This window comes from Myotis myotis, unplaced genomic scaffold (genome assembly GCF_014108235.1).
Source record: "Myotis myotis isolate mMyoMyo1 unplaced genomic scaffold, mMyoMyo1.p scaffold_m19_p_19, whole genome shotgun sequence".
Taxonomy (NCBI): domain Eukaryota; kingdom Metazoa; phylum Chordata; class Mammalia; order Chiroptera; family Vespertilionidae; genus Myotis; species Myotis myotis.
The window spans coordinates 6,281,229-6,304,086 of record NW_023416323.1 but is presented as its reverse complement, the minus strand read 5'-3'; the positions used below and the strand labels follow the sequence as shown (position 1 = coordinate 6,304,086).

The following is a 22,858-nucleotide window of genomic DNA, read 5'->3' as shown; positions in this document are numbered from 1 at the left end:
GTCTCCCAGAGCAGGGATTGGGGGATATGTAAGGTGAGGTTGCTTGCCCAAGTTCTGTGACTTATCTCTGGCTCTTCTCCAAATGGTCTTGTCAGGGCATAGATGCATCTGGTTGGACCAATTCCACTCTGAGGTCTCTGTCCAGATACCTCTTCGTCTGGGCAGCCTTCCCTGGTACCCCAGTTGGGGAAGGAGCCCTTCCTCTGTACATCCTGGCACCATGCAAGTACTCTGCTTGGCTAGACTTTCTCATGTGCTTGCCTGTCCCCCAGACTGAAACCTATATAGTAGTCAGGGATTATAGCTTGACCACAATTCAAGTCTCAGCACCTACACATGGTAGACATTCAGTTTATTGAACAAATATATGAATATCACTGTATACTTAGGAGCAAAATGGGAAGAAGGTGTATGGGGAATCACGAATCATTGAAGGACAGGTGATTCCTCCATTGATGGCAGAGCAGGGAAAATTCTCCCTCCTTCCTAGAACCTCACTAAAAGGAGACTCACAAGGACACAGGAGAGAGGAGATGGTAGCAGTGCAGTTTTGGAAAGAGGCAGATACCTGCTCATGATGTAACAGACCTGGGGAGGCATGAACCTGAACTGAAGGGAAGCGCAGAAACAGATTCCCGTTTCAGAAATCCGAGGTGCCAGGTTCTGAAGTGGGGCTGGAAACAGGACTACCTGACAGGTTTTATAAAACTCCGAATTCATATATCCAGTGTGATTAGAACCTGGTGTGTACTAAGTAAACAAGCTATGTTATTCCAGGCCCATGACCCTTCTCCAGCCTGGCTGAAGACCTCGGGTTTAATCGGAAAAGGCTGACCCAGCGATCTCTGGGCCAGTGGGCCTGGAGCATGGATGAAAGGGTGTTCCATGCTGAAGACAGGATTAAGTGAGAGCCCAGGCAGGCAATTGAAAGAGTCCTGAGGAAACAACAGCATGAGAGGAAAGTGAGCTAGTCAGACACCTAAAGTCTTCATCTTTCACATTCGGTAGCCATTAAAATCTAAAACTGATGAGTTCACAAAAGCATATAATGTAGCAACACGGAACTAAATTTCCAAAGAAATGGGAAGATGGGAAGTCGTCGCCTCTTGGAAGCAGGGAAATAAGGGGTGAGGGTGCCATGGGAATGCTTTTTGTTTGTTTTGTTCTATACTTTATACAATATTTGACCTTTTATTTTTTAAATATATTTTTATTGATTTCAGAGAGGAAGGGAGAGGGAGAGAGAGAGAAACATCAATGATGAGAACGAATCATTGATTGGCTATCTCCTGCACACCCCACCCCTGGATAAAGCCTGCAACTCGGGAATGTGCCCTGATCGGAATTGAACCCTGACCTCCTTGTTCACAGGTCAACACTCAACCACTGAGCCATGCCAACCCGGCAATATTTGACCTTTTAAATGAGCCACTTAAAAATGACAACAAAATCACAGAAAAAGAAGAAAGGGATCTTACAAGCCAGTAGATACTTGGAAGGAGAATGATAAAAGAGAGAAATTGCCCAAGTGACAAAGCACCCTAAACATCAGGGAAGGGTAGAGATTGGGAAAAGAGAACAAAGCCATGCGCCCCAGAAATGACAGCAAAGAAAGTAACGCAGGGGGTAGGATATTGCCACAACCTGATCAGAACATCCTTTTTGGAGTTAGGATGGTGGTGCAACTTGAAGCGTCTGCCTTAAGCTCCGTCAGTCAGAGTCCTCACCAGTTAATGGGCATAGTACTCAAGCCCAGGGACAGTGAGCAGAGTACATGACATAACACACAATGTCAACAGCATAAAGTACTAGACAGTGAGAGGGAAAACCCAAGTCCTTCCCAGAAGCTGTGAAGAGCTCTCCTCTTGAAAGCAAGAGGGATTTTATTATGATTAGGCACTGTAATAAGTCTTATCTATAATGAAGACAGACCAGAGTGAGATGAAGCTGTAATTGGCAAGAGGTAGCAGCCACTCATTAGCTGGGAGAATGGATATTGGGTTCTGACATACTGCCTCTGTGTCTCCAACACCCTACTTGGCTCCACCGCCCCTAGTTGGGCTCCAACACCCAAGGTTCTGAAATCCTTACACTGCTCAGGTTGATGCCGCCATGCTGGTCCATTCCACCACTTGGAATGCCCTCTAGGAGGCTTCCGCCCTGCACCAAGCCACCCCCTGCATAAACAGCCACCTCATCCTGCTCAGGCTCCGAAACCCTGCTCTGAGCCAATTTAAGGCTTTGGGACTAAACTGTTCAGGAAGAGAAGAGGAAGAGCAATATGTGTTACAATTTGAAATAAAGCAAGTCATTCTCTGATGGACTATGCATGGTCTTTTTTAAAAAAAAAAATATTTTGTAGATTTTTTACAGCGAGGGAGGGAGAGGAATAGAGAGTTAGAAACATTGATGAGAGAGAAACATCAATCAGCTGCCCCCTGCACACCTCCCACTGGGGATGTGCCCGCAACAAAGGTACATGCCCTTGACCAGAATCGAACCTGGGACCTTTCAGTCTGCAGGCCGATTCTCTATCCACTGAGCCAAACAGGCCAGGGCTATGCATGGTCTTTTTAAAAAATATATATTTTTATTGATTTGTGAGAGGGAGAGAGTGATAGAAACATCAATGATGAGAGAGTCATTGATTGGCTGCCTCCTGCACACTCCCTACTGGGGATCAAGCCTGCAACCCTGGCATGTGCCCTGACCGGAATCGAACCCATGACCTCTTTTTTTTTTTTTTTCTTTTTTTTATTATTATTATTTATTTATTTTTTAATTAAATCTTTATTGTTCAGATTATTACATTTGTTCCTCTTTTTTTTCCCCACATAACTCCCCTCCTCCCAGCTCCCGCCCCACCCTCCGCCCTCACTCCCCACCCACTGTCCTCTTCCATAGGTGCACGATTTTTGTCCAGTCTCTTCCCGCATCTCCCACACCCCTTTCCCCCCCAAGAATAGTCAGTCCATTCCCTTTCTATGTCCCTGATTCTATTATGATCACCAGATTATTTATTCACTTGATTCTTAGATTCACTTGTTGATAGATGCATATTTGTTGTTCATAATTTGTATCTTTACCTTTTTTTTTCTTCTTCCTCTTCTTAAAGGATACCTTTCAGCATTTCATATAATACTGGTTTGGTGGTGATGAACTCCTTTAGCTTTTCCTTATCTGTGAAGCTCTTTATCTGACCTTCAATTCTGAATGATAGCTTTGCTGGATAAAGTAATCTTGGTTGTAGGTTCTTGGTATTCATCACTTTGAATATTTCTTGCCATTCCCTTCTGGCCTGCAAAGTTTCTGTTGAGAAATCAGCTGACAGTCGTATGGGTATTCCCTTGTAGGTAACTGGGTTTCTTTCTCTTGCTGCTTTTAAGATTCTCTCTTTGTCTTTTGCTCTTGGCATTTTAATTATGATGTGTCTTGGTGTGGTCCTCTTTGGATTCCTTTTGTTTGGGGTTCTCTGCGCTTCCTGGACCTGTAGGTCTATTTCTTTCACCAGGTGGGGGAAGTTTTCTGTCATTATTTCTTTAAATAGGTTTTCAATATCTTGCTCTCTCTCATCCTCTGGCACCCCTATAATTCTGATGTTGGTGCGCTTGAAGCTGTCCCAGAGGCTCCTTACACTATCTTCATATTTTCGGATTCTTTTTTCATTTTGCTTTTCCAGTTGGGTGTTTTTTGCTTCTTCGCATTTCGAATCTTTGACTTGATTCTTGCGCTCCTCTGGTCTGCTGTTGGGTGTCTGTATAATATTCTTTATTTCAGTCAGTGTATGCTTAATTTCTAGTTGGTTCTTTATCACAACATCGAGGGTCTCATTAGATTTCTTGAGGATCTCACTACATTTATCGGCGGTCTCACCAGTCTTTTCGAGGGCCTTACTAAGTTTATCGGCAGCTTCTAGACAGTTCTTAAGAGACCTTAAAAGTGTGGTTCTGAACTCAATATCCTCCATTGACAGTTTTGTCCTGTTTCTTTGTCTCCGCATTTTTTATGCTTTCTTGGTGCACCCCCTAGTGGTCTTTGTCCGCAGTCTTGTTGCCTTTAAGCCTTGATTGATGTCGGCAATACTGGGGTGATTTGACCTCCAGGCTAACTGGCTATGAGAGTCTGCTGTGTCTGTAGTGGGAGGGCTTCTGTGCTGGATCTCTAGGGCGGTGCTAATCTAGCGTTTGCCTGAGGCTATCTGGCAAATGGCGCTGCGCAGGGCTTGGGCGGGGCGGGTCCCCGGGGATCTACAGGGCGGGCGGAACAAGCAGTTATGGCGACTCTCAGTTCCTTCCCCAGGGGCTCTGCCTCTCAGAGCCCCAGCAATGGCTGCAAACCTCGGAGAGAAAGCTGCCTTCGAGTTCCGACCGAAGCCAGACAGTCCCGTTTCTCCCGTTTCTCCCGTTTGAGTCTGGGTCCCCAGAGACTCGCCCGGATCTGGAGCTCAGAGTCTGAAACTCCCTCCCGATTGAAAACAACAACCGCGCCCTCCGCCGCCAGCCCGCTCCGAGCGCGCACTCTGCACCTTAGTATTTCACTTCAGCACTGCGCCTCCTCTGAGTCTGGGTATGATATTCTCTTTCCTCCTAGTTGTAGAATTTCCACTCAGCCAGCCTTCCCGTGGTTCTGGGTGATGTCCGTTCTGTCCTTTAGTTATATCTCTGAAGTGGTTGTTTGAGGCAGCGATCTCCGGCGTTAACCTATGCCGCCATCTTGGTTTCTCAGAACCCATGACCTCTTGGTTCACAGACTGATGCTCAACCACTGAGCCACGCCGGCTGGGCTATGCATGGTCTTAAACATGTTCTTTGCCTTTATGAGCCAAGGTTTTCTCTTTAAAATGTAGGACTAATGAAGTCTGGCCCACAATCCAGAATAACTGACCAAGTGTAAGCTCACTATTCTTTGGCACACTGCCTTTCCAAGCATAAAGTCGTTTCCTCAGTCCAAGACTTTCACATTTATCTGCCAAAGACTCTTAACAGCACCAAAAGATTAATATTTTTTAAAAGGTTATGATTTGCATTTTTCTTTATGAAAAAATTCAATTGACTATTTAAAAATTATTTGGCAGGTAAATTGCAAATCTTTGGTCCAAATCTTTAAATAAAGCTGATGCTACAAGAAGATGCAACATATTTTTTATTCCACAGAACAGGCGTGTGGTTGCATAAACATAGTCACGATTCCACTGGTACCCATCATGTCCCACATCTCCAGATACTCAGATTCACATATACCATCTTCATACAGTCTGGCTTGCACCCAGACACCCCACAATCCCAGTCACACTCTGACCCACACATCCACACCATCCAACGCGTATTACGACAGGCACAGGCAGTCACAATCTCCCACCGAACCTGTCACCTCGCTGCTTACAGTCACCAATCAGGCTCCCAAGCGTTCTGTGACCAACAGCAGCGGGGCGAGGTTGGTCCCGCAACCCTCACGGTGACACACATGCGCACGTTCACAAGGCCAGATACAAAGAGACACACACACACATTCTTTAAAAATACACATATAGTCGCCGAAACCGGTTTGGCTCAGTGGATAGAGCGTCGGCTTGCGGACTGAGGGGTCCCAGGTTCGATTCCGGTCAAGGGCATGTACCTGGGTTGCGGGCACACCCCCAGTAGGAGGTGTGCAGGAGGCAGCTGATCGATGTTTCTCTCTCATCGATGTTTCTAACTATCTCTCTCCCTCTCTCCCCTCCTCTCTGTAAAAAATCAATAAAATATATTAAAAAAAAATACACATATAGCTGTGTACCAGAAGCTGGGACTACCTCTGGGGAAAAAACTGACAAAACCCGCCTCCCAGCTCCCGCCGACCGAGGCCCAGCACTGTGGCAGCCGGCGAATCCGCACAGCCCAGACAGCACCCGGGTGCGACTGCCCCTCGGCTTACCCAGCGGCTCGCGGGCCCCGCCCGCGGTAGCCTTCCAGTCCGCGCGCGTCTGGGCCTGCGCCAGCGCATTCAGCGCCCGAACCCACCGGCTCCCGGCTGTGGACTACATTTCCCAGAATCCCCAAGGGCGGCGTTAGCAGCGACTCTGAGGACCCTCTGTGGTGCGTTCTAGGTGCTTCAGGCAGCGCGGGTGAAATCTGTCTGTCGCAGTCGGAGCGGGTGGACGTGGGGGGAGGGTAGTGGGCCTAAGTGAGAGGGAGAGGGCCTCCTCGGAGTAGGAGTGGGGTTGGGGCTGCAGCCCAAAGTAAGGGGCCTGGGGCGCGGGCGGGGCGCATCGCGCAGGGAGCCTCAAACCTGCGCGTGAGGAGCACAGGAGGGGGACTACGATTGAGTGTGACTGGCGGTGTGTGCGCGTGCGCGCGCGGGGCCTGCCGTCGACCGGGTGGGGCTTCCGTGACCGTGACGGTGCGTGCGATTGTGAGGCTGCCGCGGGTGCTTACCCCGCCCTCCTCACGGCCCACAGAACAGTGTCCCCAAAGAGGGAAGTCAATACCGTGTTGAGCCCTAAGACGAGGGTTCCCAGGTACAAGGCCCACTCCTGGACTTGGGATGGGACTTTCGAAGCTAGAAGTGTCCCTACCACTGACTTCTGGGAAGAATGAGGGAGGGTCCCTTCTTGGAGGCAACGTGGATGCTACATTTTTCAGAACCACAGCATTTCCATACCCCCAACCTGGGACTCTCCTGTAAATTCAGACAGATTCCAGCCTCCCTCCCCATCTCGTTACATGTGTGCGGTTAGAGCAGATGTGGCCGGGAGGACATTTTCTCGGTCTGTCTGTGGTGTCTCATGAGCCCCTTCTTCCCCTGTCCTGCCATTCTCCCAAACACGCTCCTGCAGAAGAGGGAGCTGTTGCACATCTGAAAGTCCAGATCAGGTGAGCTGGTATTTCCTCTTTGTTCCTTCCTGCATTTTTGTTTTTAGAAAATGGAAACATTGTGCCAGGCTGGTGTGGCTCAATGAACCAGGAGGTCTGGGTTCAATTCCCAGATCCCTGGTGGGTGGCGTGCAGGAGGCAGCTGACCTATGATTCTCTCTCATCATTGATGTCTCTCTCCCTCTCCCTTCATCTCTGAAATCAATAAAAACATATTTTAAAAAAGAAAATGGAAACATTGCTTTTATTTTCCTGAAATGTCCAGTGGCCTATCCTAAGCCTTTTCCCCCAGTGGCTGATGGTCATGTAGATCCTCTCCTCATTGGTCCTCACATGCTGCCTCCTCATTTTTCAGCTCCTTCCTCTGCACTCACTTTTGTTGTTGTTGATATTGTTGTTGTGTTAATTTTCACCCTAAGATATTTTCCCATTGATTTTTAGAGAAAGGGGGAGAGACAGAAACATTGATGTTCGAGAGACACATTGATTTGTTGCTTCCAGCATATGCCCCGACCAGGGCCAGGGAACCAGCCTGCAACCGAGGTACGTGCCCTTGACCAGATGCACTCACTTTTTATAACAGTAAGAAATGCTTATTCTGGATCTAAAGGTAAAGATTTGTTTTATTTAGATTAGTGTGGAATCACATCATTGACCCCAAAAACTCAGTTTAAAAGTAAGGCAAGAGCAGCCCTACTCGGTTTGGCTCAGTGGATAGAGCGTTGGCCTGCAGACCAAAGGGTCCCAGATTTGATTCCGGTCAAGGGCACATACCTTGGTTGCAGGCTCCTCCCTGGCCCAGTCCGAGCTCGTGCAGGAGGCAACTAATCGATGTGTTTCTCTCATGTCGATATTTCCCTTTCCCTCTCTCTTCCACTCTCTCTAAAAATCAATGGAAAAATGTCATCGGGTGAGGATTAAAAAAAAAAAAGTAAGCAAGATCAGAGGTGGTTTAACTAGTGTCAGTAAGTGACATGATCATCTGCTTTTTAAGGCTTTGGGGAGCAGGAATGTCATTGGAAGTCTGAGCATGGAAATCTGTGTCATCATGGGCAGGGTTTTTTCTAAGGAATCAATGGGTCAAGATTTATTTCTCTTTATAAAGAGTTTGTCATTAAAAAAGTACACGTGCTCCAGAGACAGAGAAGCATCAATCAGATGCTCAAACCTCAGAGGGAAGGTAGGGGAGAGTGAGGGTAAGGGGGAGAGATCAACCAAAGGACTTGTATGCAGCATATAAGCAATGGACACAGACACCAGAGGGGTGAGGGCATGAACGGGAGTGGGGGGGGGGGCGAGTAATGAGGGGATAAGGACACATATGTAATAACTTAATCAATAAAGAAAAAAAAAGTACACGTGCCCTGGCCACTGGCTCAGTTGATTGGAGCATGGTCCCATACACCAAAAAGTTTGTGGGTTCGATTTTTTTATATGTTTTTATTGATTTCAGAGAGAGAAAGAGGGAGAGAGAAATAGAAATATGAATGATGAGAGAAAATCATTAATTGGCTGCCTCCTGCACGCCCCTTACTGGGCATGGAGCCCAAAACCCAAGCATGTGCCCTGACTGGGAATTGAACCCTGACCACCTGGTTCATAGGTTGACGCTCAACCACTGAGTCACACCAGCCAGGCGTGGGCTCCATCCCTGGTCCAGGCATCTTTAGGAGGCAACCGATCAATGTTTCCTTCTCACATCGATATTTCTTTCTCTCTCTCTCCCAAATCAGTAAACATATCCTCGGTGAGAATATTTTTTTTTAATTAAATCTTTATTGTTCAGTGCTGGGGTCCAGCCCCAGCAGGTCCAGGGGTCCCCAAAGGTGTGGACAGAGTCAGCGAAGAAGGAATGACACGGAGGCAGCGTTCAGTTGATCAGCAGCCTAGCCAGGATCTCTAGCCAGGATCTCCAGCCAAGTTCTGGTCAGGATCTCCAGCGAAGTTCTGGTTAGGATCTCCAGCCAGGTTCTGTGTCCATGTTCTCTTGCTAGGTTCTCCAGGTTCTCCAGCCAGGTTCTGTAGCCATGTTCCCTCGCTAGGTTCTCCAGCCAGGTTCTGTCCAGGTTCTCCAGCCAGGTTCAGTCACCAGGTTCTAGTCAGGTTCTCTTGCCAATTTCTGTAGTCAGGTTCAGTCCAGGATCTTTTGCCATGTTCTCTCCAGCGAAGTTCTTCTGTCTGTAGGTTCTGTGTAGGTTCTGTCTTCTAAGTTCTGTCTTCTAAGTTCTGTGTGTAGGTTCTGTTTTCTCCTGGTTCTGTCTTCTAAGTTCTGTGCGTAGGTTCTGTCTTCTGAGTTCTGTGTTCTAAGCTCTGTCTTATTACATCTGTATTTATACCAGTTGATTCAATCCTATCAATCTCTATTACAAAGGTTAGGGCGTTTCTTATCTCCATTCCAGGGAGTAAAGATTATGTAGCTTAAGCATGATTGTTTGTAGTTAAAGTGATTAACTACCCGCCTGGCACTTAGTTAAGGAGTTTCATCCCCTCCCTGACTTCAGAGAAAAATTCCTACCTGGGGAAACAACCTTTCTAGGAGAGGCATCCCCTCCCTGACTTCAGGGAAAAATTCCTACCTGGGGAAACAACCTTTCTCGGAGAGGTGACCTTGGTTAAAACACACAGCGCTAAGGGAAGCAAACATATTAAGAACAGTATGCTAGCCGAAACCGATTTGGCTCAGTGGATAGAGCGTCAGCCTGCGGACGGAAAGGTCCCAGGTTCGATTCCGGTCAAGGGCATGTACCTGGGTTGTGGGCACATCCCCAGTGGGAGATGTGCGGGAGGCAGCTGATCGATGTTTCTCTCTCATCGATGTTTCTAACTCTCTATCTCTCTCCCTTCCTCTCTGTAAAAAATCAATAAAATATATTAAAAAAAAAAAAAAAAAAAGAACAGTATGCTATATACGCCAGGTCCCTTGAAACATATGCTGTGCAGATGTTTCTATCCTGTAGCGACTGTGTCAAGCAGCAAGGATGGACCGGCTTCCGGCAGTTCAGATTATTACAGTTGTTCCTCTTTTTCCCCCCCATAACTCCCCTCCACCCGGTTCCCACCCCACCCTCTGCCCTCACCCCCCCCCCACTGTCCTCCTCCATAGGTGCACGATTTTTGTCCAGTCTCTTCCCGCATCCCCCACACTCCTTCCCCCCCCCCCCAAGAATAGTCAGTCCACTCCCTTTCTATGCCCCTGATTCTATTATAATCACCAGCTTATTCTGTTCATCAGATTATTTATTCACTTGATTTTTAGATTCACTTGTTGGTAGATGTGTATTTGTCATTCATAATTTGTATCTTTACCTTTTTCTTCTTCCTCTTCTTAAAGGATGCCTTTCAGCATTTCATATAATACTGGTTTGGTGGTGATGAACTCCTTTAGCTTTTCCTTATCTGTGAAGCTCTTTATCTGACCTTCAATTCTGAACGATAGCTTTGCTGGATAAAGTAATCTTGGTTGTAGGTTCTTGGCATTCATCACTGTGAATATTTCTTGCCAGTCCCTTCTGGCCTGCAAAGTTTCTGTTGAGAAATCAGCTGACAGTCGTAGGGGTACTCCCTTGTAGGTAACTTACTGTCTTTCTCTTGCTGCTTTTAAGATTCTCTCTTTGTCTTCTGCCCTTGGCATTTTAATTATGATGTGTCTTGGTGTGGTCCTCTTTGGATTCCTTTTGTTTGGGGTTCCCTGTGCTTCCTGGACTTGTAAGTCTATTTCTTTCACCAGGTAGAGGAAGTTTTCTGTCATTATTTCTTCAAATAGGTTTTCAATATCATGCTCTCTCTCTTCTTCTGGCACCCCTATATTTCGGATGTTGGTACGCTTGAAGCTGTCCCAGAGGCTCCTTACACTATCTTCGTATTTCTGGACTCTTTTTTCATTTTGCTTTTCCGGTTGGGTGTTTTTTGCTTCTTTGTATTTCAAATCTTTGACTTGATTCTTGTGATCCTCTAGTCTGCTGTTGGAACTCTGCATAATATCCTTTATTTCAGTCAGTGTATGCTTAATTTCTAGTTGGTCCTTTTTCATAAGCTCGAGGGTCTCACTAGATTTCTTGAGGGTCTCACTACATTTACCGGCGGTCTCACCAGACTTTTTGAGGGTCTTTCTAAATTTATCGGCGGTTTCTAGAAAGTTCTTGAAAAACCTTAAAAGTGTGGTTTTGAAATCTATATCCAGTAGTTTGCTTTCCTCCCTTTCTGTCATTTGTGTCCTGTTTCTTTGTCTCTGCATTTTTTATGCTTCCCTTTGTTGATAGAATGGCTTTCTGTGCTAGGTGTCCTATAGGGCCCAGTGGCTCAGCCTCCCCAATTACCTGAGGTGGACACTCTTGGTGCACCCCCTTGTGGGCTTTGTGCACAGTCTTGTTGTAGTTAAGCCTTGATTGTTGTAGGTATCACTGGGAGAAATTGACCTCCAGGCCAATTGACTGTGAGAATCAGCTGTGTCTGCAGTGGGAGAACTTCTGTGCTGGAGACACCCCTCCAGGGCAAGACTTGCTTCAGTGGGGCTTGGTGCTCACTGAGTCTGCCCCCTGAGTGTGTCCTTTATGGATCCGAGGAGCTGCAGTCTGGATGGTCCCACTCTGACCACCGGGCACACTGGCTCCTGGATCTCTAAGGAGGTGCTAATCTAGCCTCTGCCTGAGGCTACCCAGCAGGAGCTCAGCTGTGAAGCAATGCAAGTTGCCCTGGGGCCTTGGGCCAGCTGCAGTTTGTTAGGTAATTTTCAGATTGCAAAGGGCCAGGCCGTTCATATGCAAAAGCAGGCACACAGCTTGGGGGGGGGGGGGGGTCCCAGGGGATCAACAGGGCAGAGCAAGTAGCTATGGCTGCCCTCAGAGGCCCTGCTTCTCAGTGTCCCGGCAGTCGCTGCAAGCACCTCCGAGAGAAAGCTGCCCTCGAGTTCCGACCGACGCCAGACAGTCCAGTTTCTCACGGATGAGTCTGGGTCTCCAGAGACTCGCCCGGAACTGGAGCTCAGAGCTTGAGACTCCCTACTGATTGAAAACGACAACCGTGTCCTCAGCCGCCAGCCCTCTCCGCGTGCGCCTCCGTACCTCTGTACTTTACTTCCACACCGCACCTCCTCTGAGTCTTGGTATGCTTTTCTCTTTCCTTCTAGTTGTAGAATTTCCACTCAGCCAGCCTTCCTGTGGTTCTGGATGATGTCCGTTCCGTCTTTTAGTTGTATTCTTTTTTTTTTTTAAATATATTTTATTGATTTTTTACAGAGAAGAAGGGAGAGGGATAGAGAGTTAGAAACATCAATGAGAGAAATCGATCAGCTGCCTCCTGCACACCCCCCACAGGGGATGTGCCCGCAACCAAGGCACATGCCCTTGACCGGAATCAAACCTGGGACCCTTCAGTCCGTAGGCCAACGCTCTATCCATTGAGCCAAACCGGTTCGGCTCGTTGTATTCTTGAAGTGGTTGTGCTAAGCAGCAATCTCCGGTGTTTACCTATGCCACCATCTTGGTTTTCCTCCAGGAAGTTTTTTATTTCTCTTAGTCTCATTGGTAACTTGCTCATTGTTTAATAACATGCTATTTAGCCTCCATGATTTTTTTTTTTGGTGTTTTTACTATAGTTGATTTCTAATTTCATTCCACTGTGATCTGAGATGTTTGATAATGATTTCAAGCTACTTGAACTTGTAGAGACTTCTTTTGTGTCCTAACATGTGGTCTATCTTTGTGAATGATCCATGTGCACTTGAGAAGAATTTATATTCGGTAGCTTTCGGGTAAAATGTTCTATAAATGTCAATTAAATCCATCTGATCCAGTGTGTCCTTTGAGTCACTGTTTCCTTGTTAATATTTTACCTGGAAGATCTATCCAGTGACATCAGTGGGGTGTTAAAGTCCTCTACAATGACTGTATTTTTGTCAATCTCTCCCTTAAAGTCCTCTAGAAGTTTTGTTATATATTTAGGTGCTCCTATATTGGGTGCATATATGTTTAACAGAGTTATATCTTCTTGTTGGATCGATCCCTCTAATATTATGTTGTAACCTTTGTTGTCTCCTGTGATGACCTTCATTTTGAAGTCTGTTTTGTCAGATATGAGTATTGCTACTCCAGCTTCTTTTTCTTTTCCCTTTGCATGAAAATTTTTTTTCCATCCCTTCACTTTCATCCTGTGTGAGCTTTTTGTTCTGAGGTGGGTCTCTTGTAGACAGCATATAGTTGGGTCATGTTTTTGTATCCATTCAGCTACCCTATGTCTCTGGATTGGAGCATTTAATCTACTTACATCTAAGGTATTGATAGGTAATTATTTCCATTTTAATTCTGTATGCCTAGTTTTCTCTTTCTGTTTCTTCTTTTCATTACAGTAATCCCTTTAGCATTTCTTGTAATGCTGGTTTGGTGGTGATACACTCATTTAGCCTTTTTTTTTTTTTTTTTTTTTTTTTTTGGTCTGGGAAGCTCTTTATTTCACTATCTATTTTGAATGATAGCCTTGCTTGATATAGTAATCTTGGCTTCAGATTCTTGTTTTCCATTACCTTAAGTACTTCATGCCATTCCCTTCTGCCCTGTAGAGTTTCTGGTGAAAAATCAGGTGGCAGCCTTATGGGAGCTCCTTTGTAGATAACAGTTTGCTTTTCTCTTGCTGCCTTTAAGATTTCCTCTTTGTCTTAGCCTGTTTTGCTCAGTGGATAGAGCAGTGATGGCGAACCTATGACACGCATGTCAGAGGTGACATACGAACTCATTTTTTGGTTGATTATTCTTTGTTAAATGGCATTTAAATATATAAAATAAATATCAAAAATATAAGTCTTTGTTTTACTATGGTTGCAAATATCAAAAAATTTCTATATGTGACACGGCACCAGCGTTAAGTTAGGGTTTTTCAAAATGCTGACACGCCAAGCTCAAAAGGTTCGCCATCACTGGGATAGAGTGTTGGCCTGTGAACCAAAGGGATCCAGGTTTGATTCTGCTCAAGGGCTCATACCTTGGTTGCAGACTCCTCCCTAGTCCAAGCCCTGGTCAGGACTCATGTAGGAGGCAATCAATTGATGTGTTTTTCTCACATCAATGTTTCTCTCTGTCTTTCTCCCTTCCTTCCACTCTCCCTAAAAATCAATGGAAAAATATCCTTGGGTGAGGATTAACAAAAAAACAAACAAAAAATTTCTCTCTTTGTCTTTATTTATTTATTTATTTATTTTTGGCATTTTAAATATGATGTGTCTGTATGTGGGCCTGTTGGGGTTCTTCTTGCTTGGGATTCTCTGTTCCTCCTGAATTGTGTGACTTTTTCCTTTACCAGGTTAGGAAAGTTCACTGCCATTATTTCTTCAAGCACATTCTCTATCTCTTTCTCCCTTTCTGCCTCTTCTGGCACACCTACTATTTGAATATTGTTATGTTTCATGTTGTCCCACAGTTCCCTTAGCTGTCCTTTTTTTTAAAATATATATTTTATTGATTTTTTACAGAGAGAAAGGGAAAGGGATAGAGAGTCAGAAACATTGATCAGCTGCCTCTTGCACACCCCCCACTGTGGATGTGCCTGCAACCAAGGTACATGCCCTTGACTGGAGTCGAACCTGGGACCTTTCAGTCCACAGGCCGATGCTCTATCCACTGAGCCAAACCGGTTAGGGCTGTCCTCCTTTTTAAAATTATTTTTTCTTTTTGGTTCTCTCATTAAGTGATTTTTTTCAACCCTGTCTTCTATTTCACTGATTTGATTCGATCCTTGCCTTCCCCTAATATGCTGTGTATTCCTTCCAATGTGTTCTTTATTTGTGCTATGTCATTCTTTATTTCTGTTTTCATAGTTACTATATCTTTTCTCATGCTGTTGAGCATCTTTACCATCATTATTCTGAACTCTATATCAGATAAATTTCTTATCTCCATTTCATTTATCTCTGCTTATGGAGAATTCTCTTGTTCTTTCGTTTGGGGTTGTTTCTTTGTCTCCTCATTTTGGCTGCTGTTGGGGCTGTTGACTATGTATTGGGTAGATCTGTTATGCCTCTCAATCTGTAGTGCAGGACAGTGTCAAATGCTGTTTCTGACTAATTAGATCAGGCAAAGACTCAAAGCCTCCAGAGACTACCTCTGCCTACAGAGTGTTAGGATTCCATCTTGAATAGCCCTCAGGCAATCATCCACAGGTGTGGCAAGAGTTTTTTCCAACAGGGTGGGGCAATTGCTTCTGCCTGGAGGCTAATTGTTATCCTCAAATCTCTTAATGGGCCTCAGAAACTGCACTGTGGGGCAAGGTATTTTCCAATAGGGTGGGTCAACTGTCTTCCCCCCTGGCAAAGCCCCCTCAATAGCAAATGTCTGTCTCTATGTGGTCTCCACTTTCCATCCTTGGTTATCAGGATTCTCTCCAGCGAGTCTTCTCTTGGTTATTCAGGAAGTTTTTCTGTATTTTAATTGTAATTCCAGTTTGGTCCTGGGAGTGTGTCTGTTCAGCATCCACTTACACCACCGCCATTTTTAATCTCCTTGCCAATGTCTTCATTGTGGGGGCTTCCAACCAGAACCATCCAGAGAAGCCAACTCCTCCCCCCCAAAACCAGACTCACACAAAGTATATGATAAATGTTTCTTGCTTTAAATTGCCCTTTTTAGAGAAAATATTGCTGTTGTGCATAGTGGCCACCAGATGGCGCCTGGATTCCAAGGATGGAAACGTAAAGGATGCCATTATGAGAGGTAAAATCAACATATCCTAGTCCTGAAGACAGCCGATCAATGATTCTCCTTCATCATTGATGTTTCTATCTGTCTCTCCCTCCCCTTTCCTCTCTGAAATCAATAAAAAATATTTTTAAAAAATAAAACAATGTATCACAGTCCTAATAAAAATGTCACCAGACAACTTGATTCTTAGATTAATTTGGAAGGATAATGGGCAAAAAAGGAGGAGGGGGAGAAGTGAGGTGTTTTTAATACCAGATATTAAAAACAATACAATATTATTGGTGCAGGAATAAGCATAAAGATCAAGTGAAGGATTAGAAAGCCCAGAAATAGAAACAATTGCTTATGGAAGTGTATTATATGATTGTATAATAGTTTTTAATTTAGCAATGGACTTTTTAAAAATATTTTTTTTATTTCAGAGATGAAGGGAGAGAGAGAGATAGAAACATCAATGATGAGAGAGAATCATTTATCAGCTGCCTCCTGCACGGCCCCTACTGGGGATCAAGTTCGCAACCCAGGCATGTGCCCTTGACTGAATTGAACCCAGACCCTTCAGTTCACAGGTCGATGCTCTATCCACTGAGCCAAACCAGCTAGGGCGTGATGGACTTTAGAGAAGTTTTTAATATAGTAGGGTTGGAGCAACTAGATAACCAAAAGAATAGCTTGAATCCATTCCTCACACTGGTACCAGATTAAATCCCAAGTGTATCAAAGATCTAAGTGAAAAAACACAACCTCACAAACAATAAAAGAAAATTCTGGTGAGTCCTCTAATGACCTGCCAATAGGGTAAATTTTCCAACTATTCATCAAAATCCAGAAGCAATAAAAGAGAATTTTGTTAAATGGCCAAACAAAAATGAAAAATTTGTGCTGTTCCAAAACACAAACCCTCCAGACACAAGCTGAAAACTTCAGATAACAAAATAAGAAAAATATGTTCAACTTATATCACAAAGGACTAGTATTCCTAAAATGTGAAAAGCTTCTAAAAATTGAGTGGGAAAAGACCAAGAAATCTCTTAAAAATGGGAAAGATACGTGAACAGAGCGTTAACTTAAAAAGAAATGCAAATATTTCCACATATGATATGCTCAACTTCATTCATAATAAAAAAAAATAAAACTGTACTGAAATCCTTTTTCTCACCTATCGACTAGCAAAAGTCCAAACGTTTGACAAAACTCCATGGGCAATGCTGTGGGGAAAGAGGGATTCTCACACCTTGCTGGTGAAATGCAAAAAAGTAAAAAAATAAAAACAAAACAAAAACCCTCATCTAGGATTCTATTGCAAAGACCTGCAGATGGAAAAATAAAATGCCACGTAAGTGTGCCTCTTCATTGCAGCACTATTTATAATAGCAAAAAACTGGCAACTATTGATGTGTCCATCTATATATATAAAAGGCTAATATGCAAAGTGTCCCCTCGGGAGTTTGACTGGAAGACTGAGTTCAATTGTGTGCTTACCACCAGGGGGCGGCGCAGAACGAAGGAAGGCCCCATGGACAGCTGGCAGCCAGAAGGCCCCCATCAGCCCTGATCGCCTGCCAAGCCTAGGGACCCTACCCATGCATGAATTTCGTGCACTGGGCCTCTAGTGAATAATAAAGTACTGGTTAAATCAACTATGCAATCCACAGAAATAGAATACAATAGAGCTGTAAAAAGAAATATATTAGGATTATATATATATATATACACTAGAGGCCCAGTGCACGAATTTGTGCATGGGTGGGGACCCTCGGCCTGGCCGGCAATCAGGGCCAATTGGGGCCAGCCAAGGGGAGGGACTGCTGCTGGCCAGGGGAGGGGCCGTGGGAGGTTGGCTGGCCATGGGAGGTTGGCTGTGGAAGTGCACTGACCACCAGGGGGCAGCTCCTGCATTGAGCGTCTGCCTCCTGGTGGTCAGTGTGCATCATAGCTACCAACTGGTCGTCTGGTCATAATGCTCACTTAGGCTTTTATGTATATAGATAAGGGGGGGGCGGTAGTGACCTCCAAGATTCAGTGATTCCTCACCTAATATTATCAATAGGTTCTGTGACTAAGCAAAACAACTTACACTAAAACCATTTTACCATGAGTTAATTGATATAAACAAGAGTTAAGTTCTGAACATTATATAAAAAACGACATTGATTGAAACGCTGTTATTCAAGGACCTGCTGTATAGTTAAGTGGGGAAAAAGCAAGGTGCAGGAAGCAGCACCGGGGCTCCTGGAGCTGGGGGAACAGACTGTGCGCCCCCGCCTGGCGCTGATGTTGCTGACGGAACTGGTTTTGCAAGTGTTAGAAAATGACAAACTGGATTCAGCTGTTGCTACAGGAAGGCACTGCCAAGGCTGCTGCCAGTGAAGTGAAATGTCCTCACAGTAACAGATGGCAAGTCCCTTCTGGGGAAGGTGTGCAACCACGCAGGGAAGGGGTTCCCGGGAGGCAGGACTTTCAGTGATAAAATGGGGAGAGTCCTGGGCAAACCGGGAGGAGTTGGTCACGCTCCTGCTGAAGTCTCCTGGCAAACCCTGTTTCCCGAGTACGACAGAGAGCCGTCTGGCACCGGCCCCGCAGAAACGTGGTTTCCCAGCTCAGCGTTGGAAAGTGGGGAGCCGGAGGGTGGGCTTGGAGCTCAGAGACAGTAACTTCATAACTGATACTGACTCCAAACAATCTCCTGCTTCTCTGCTATCCACCCTGGGGCTGCCATCAGAGGCGCTTTCTACGTTGGTAAAACTGATCATTTCAGACTCTTGACAAAATAATTTCAATACTGCCTATGATTTTGTGATGTGTAATAAATATTTAGTCTGTATTCTCTTTCTCGGCACAAAGCTCCTAAAACCCTTGGAGTTTTCTTTCCTACGTGAGAAGAGGATAAAGGTGAAAGGAGCGTCTTTGGTTAACAAGCCCCTTTCAACCACACCTGACTTTTGGAAAGCCTGCAGGTAACCTAGGGACCGACTGGGGCTGGTTGCTTAGAGGGTTGTAATTTTCAGACCCACCCACCCAGGCTGGAGGTTGAGGTAATCACCAATGGCCATAGAGCTGGTCAATCAAGCCTACATAATGAAGGCTCCCGAAAAACTGCTGAGGGGTTCAGAGAGCTTCTGGGTTGGTGAACGGCAGGAAATTGCTCCCCTCCCTCCAGATCTTGCACTATGTGTCTCTTCCATTTGGCTGTTCCCCAGTTGTATCCTTTTATAACAAACCAGTAGGTGGATTGTTTTCCTGAGTTCTGTGAGCAGTTCTGGCGGGAATCCCCACTTCGTAGCCAAGTCGGACAGACTGTGGGTAACCTAAGGCCCACTACTACTTGCAGTTTGCATGGGGCGGGGGTGTCTTGTGGGACTTGAGCCCTTCGCCTGTGGGATCTGATGCTAACTCCAGGGAGACAGTGTCACAATTTAATTGAATTATAGGACACCCAGCTGGTGTCAGCAGAGAAGTGGAGAACTTCTTGGTATGGGAAAGAAACCCACGCATTGGTGAGCAGAACTGAAGTACTGAGAGTAGAATGGTGAGGAGAGGGAGAAAGAGCGTTTTTCCTTTTCACTGTCTACTAGCCAATCAGGGTGAAATTTCAACTTCAGCATAAACGCCTCTTCAAAGTTATTTTCAGCTACAGCCCAGCCTCATCTTTGTTCCTGATCTTGATGCTCTGGAAATATATCAACCTATGGGTTCCTAAAGCAAACCACATTCTCAAGTTGCTAGACTTTGAATATACTATTCCCTCATTTGGATGAAAAGCACAGAGACCCCTTTTTGAGAAGAAAACGTAAGGTCAGAATATGTGCTTCCCCTTTAAGAATGAAAGTTAGCGTTTTCAATCGATAAAGTATAAGCTGGATTTAAAAGCCAATGAAAATCTTAAAGTAAATGTATTTTTCAATTCCACAGAATTTACTGTTCTTAAAAAAAGATAAGAACACTCCCCGTGCTAATGAAACTTGTTAGTTTTTATTTCCTGCTAAAGCTATTTTTACTTGAATTCTCTTTAAGGCTTGAAACATTTTTAGATAAATTCCATAGATGAAAAGCGATAGTTGGTTTGAAAATTAGACATGGTTTATAAAATCATGTCAAATGATCTAAAAGATTTAACAATAGTTTTCTAAGCTGGTTCTTCAACTTGAAGGCCATAAACTTCTTGTGTGGTTAAGAGCATGATTTTGTTTTTTTTCTCTCTCTCTCTCTCTCTACTGCAATACTTTTTAAAAAATGAATCATGTGGTTTCTGTCCAGTCTTGTTTTTTCCCAACATGAATCCCTTGTGAAGGCTTCCAGGGCAAACGGGCTCTTTATCGGATCCCACTAGAGCAGCGGTTCTCAACCTTCCTAATGCCGCGACCCTTTAATACAGTTCCTCATGGTGTGGTGACCCCCAATTTCATTGTTACAAATTGAACATAATTAAAGCATAGTGATTAATCACAAAAACAATATGTAATTATATATGTGTTTTCCAATGGTCTTAGGCGACCCCTGTGAAAGGGTTGGGTCGCGACCCACAGGTTGAGAACCGCTGCACTAGAATCAACACCTGTTTTAGTTGAATCACAGTGGTTTGCATGACTGTCTTCCCACTTAGCTGTTCTCCTTTTGGGCAGTAACTGTGGGTTTTGGTCTTCGGACTCCATGTTTTTAGCGCAATATCGTTCCTATGGTAGGCACTCATCAGACAGTTCTTGAGTGAATGCAACAGCGCTTTTGATAAAAGTGTGTTGTTCCAAGCCAGCCCAGCCAGTTATTCTCTAACCTTAGGCAAGTGCACAAGGCTCCCTGGGTCTCAGCTGACTCTGGGGTGGAAGGCAGAGTGCAGTGGCTGCTGTGAGTGCTCGCCACACTGCTCCGCCTGGCAGTTGCCCGTGGTGTGGCCTTGCCCATGGGAATGAACAGCCCTGGGGCACCTTCCCTTCCCACAGAAAAGGGATGGTAATGTTACCAAACCAAATGGCATGAGGCTCAGTGTGCCAGTCAATGCACAGCAAACACTGGAGTTTGCAATGGAGAATTAAAGCCATTTTATCTGCAGGGCACCAAGAAGGAGAACAGGAATCCATCTATTGCTTGAAACCTCGACCCCCTGATGGCTTTTAAGCCAGGGTTTGAAACGCAAAGACTGAGGATGAGAGGGAGGGGGAGCAGGCTGGTGTGTGGAAGCACTGGTGGTGCGGGTTTTGATGGCAGAGCTTTGGAAGTTGGGCATTTATGGTAAATTCAGCACCGGATCTTCCTGGACAATGGACCCTTCACTTCTGAAAGGGTTCTAGTGTTCAAGCTCCCGTCATGTTCTGGCCCAAGACTATGGTTCCAGGTGCAGCTGAAGGTCAAAGTTCTCTCCTCTGCACACGTTTCAGCAGCATGCCTTGCGTTGTGGTCCTCTCAGAGGCAACTTGTATCTTGTTAGAAACAGGATAGGACCTTTCTGAGCTGGTTCTGTGGTTACAAGTTATAGCAATGACGGTTCCCACTTCATCTGTTGCCGTGAGGACTGAATGAGGTGATGCGCCCTGACCGGTTTGGCTCAGTGGATAGAGCATCGGCCTACGGACTGAAGGGTCCCAGGTTCGATTCCAGTCAAGGGCATGTACTTTGGTTGTGGGCACATCCCCAGTAGGAGGTGTGCAGGAGGCAGCTGATCAATGTTTCTCTCTCATCAATGTTTCTAACTCTCTATCCCTCTCCCTTCCTCTCTGTAAAAAATCAATAAAATGTATTTTAAAAAAATAAATAAATGGGGTGCTGCATGTAAGGTCCAGAGCGCAGTGACTGTGACTTTAGAGCAGGGGTGGGCAAACTTTTTGACTCGAGGGCCACAATGGGTTCTTTTTTTTAAATATATTTTATTGATTTTCTACAGAGAGGAAGGGAGAGAGATAGAGTTAGAAACATCGATGAGAGAGAAACATCGATCAGCTGCCTCCTGCACATCTCCCACTGGGGATATGCCCGCAACCCAGGTACATGCCCCTGACCGGAATCGAACCCGGGACCCTTCAGTCCGCAGGCCGACGCTCTATCCACTGAGCCAAACCGGTTTCGGCCACAATGGGTTCTTAAACTGGACCGGACCGGAGGGCCGGAACAAAAGCATGGATGGAGTGTTTGTGTGAACTAATATAAATTCAAAGTAAACATCATTGCATAAAAGGGTATGGTCTTTTTTTTTTTTTTTTAGTTTTATTCATTTCAAACGGGCCGGATCTGGCCCGCGGGCCATAGTTTGCCCACGGCTGCTTTAGACAGAACTTCAGTATTCACTGTCGGGGATATTTTCTTTGAAATGTGGCCAATGGCACTCACTTCGTAGTGTTGTTTGAGGACGGAGAGGAGTAATGTGTTTGTGACTAATGGGACTAGCACACAGCAACAAGCACTCTGGCTTGTCTGCTCTGGGACAACTCTGATCCTCATAATCCGCCCGTTGACCAGCTGGCTCAGCTGCTTCTTGTGTATGGCCCAGAAAAAAAGTGTTCTCCACACAAAGGACCACTGGCTGATGCCAGAAGAGCAGCGCCCCTCAGCCACAACCCCCTCCATCTCTCCAACTCTTACTGGGATGTCTTTTGAAAACACAGTAACTTTCCCAGGCCTTGTGGTCACACCACATTGGGAAGAGGGGCCAACTGCTGGCCTTGGGCTTGTTAGTAGCAAACACCACTCAAAGGAGCAGCAGAGCAGAGCTGCCCCGCTGGGTTTGCAGTTGACTGAACCAGGACGGGGAGAGAGAGAGAGAGGGAGAGAGAGAGGCACATTGATTGATTGCCCCCCACTCACGCCCCAACTGGGGATGGGGACCCTTTTGTCCAAGGGTCAATGCTCTAACCATTGAGCAAACTGGCCAGGGCAGACCTTCGCTCCTTTTTATGGCTGAATAATATTCCATTGCATGAATCTAACACCTTTTTTTGTTCATCCATTCATCAGTTGATTAACATTTGGGTTGTTTCTGCTTTTTGGCTATTATGAACAATGCTACTATGAATGTTCTGTACACATTTGTGTGTGACCACATTCTCAAATCTCTTGGGAATATACCTAGAAATGAAATTGCTGGATTAAGTGGCAACTCTATGTTTAACTTATTGAAGGACAGGAATGTAGTTCAAGGGCAACACTGAAGACTGGCAAAAGGAGTGTGCATTAGTTATACACAGATAACCACAGACTGGGTGGCTAAACAACAAAATTTAATTCCTCTCTCAGCAAAGTGAAAATAGAAGGATCTTATCTCAACATAATAATGGTCATATATGACAAACCTATAGCCAACATCATACTCAGTGGGCAAAAACTAAAACCATTTCT

At 45.2% G+C, this 22,858-nt stretch overlaps 1 long non-coding RNA gene across 1 annotated transcript; it reads left to right on the top strand.

The window, feature by feature from the left end:
• The first annotated feature begins 5,722 nt into the window (after positions 1 to 5,722).
• LOC118674543 lies at positions 5,723 to 15,678 on the top strand. The gene is made up of 3 exons (XR_004973662.1): positions 5,723 to 6,074; positions 6,815 to 6,851; positions 15,464 to 15,678. It is a non-coding gene; the product is annotated as an uncharacterized LOC118674543 (long non-coding RNA).
• The last annotated feature ends 7,180 nt before the right edge of the window (positions 15,679 to 22,858 follow it).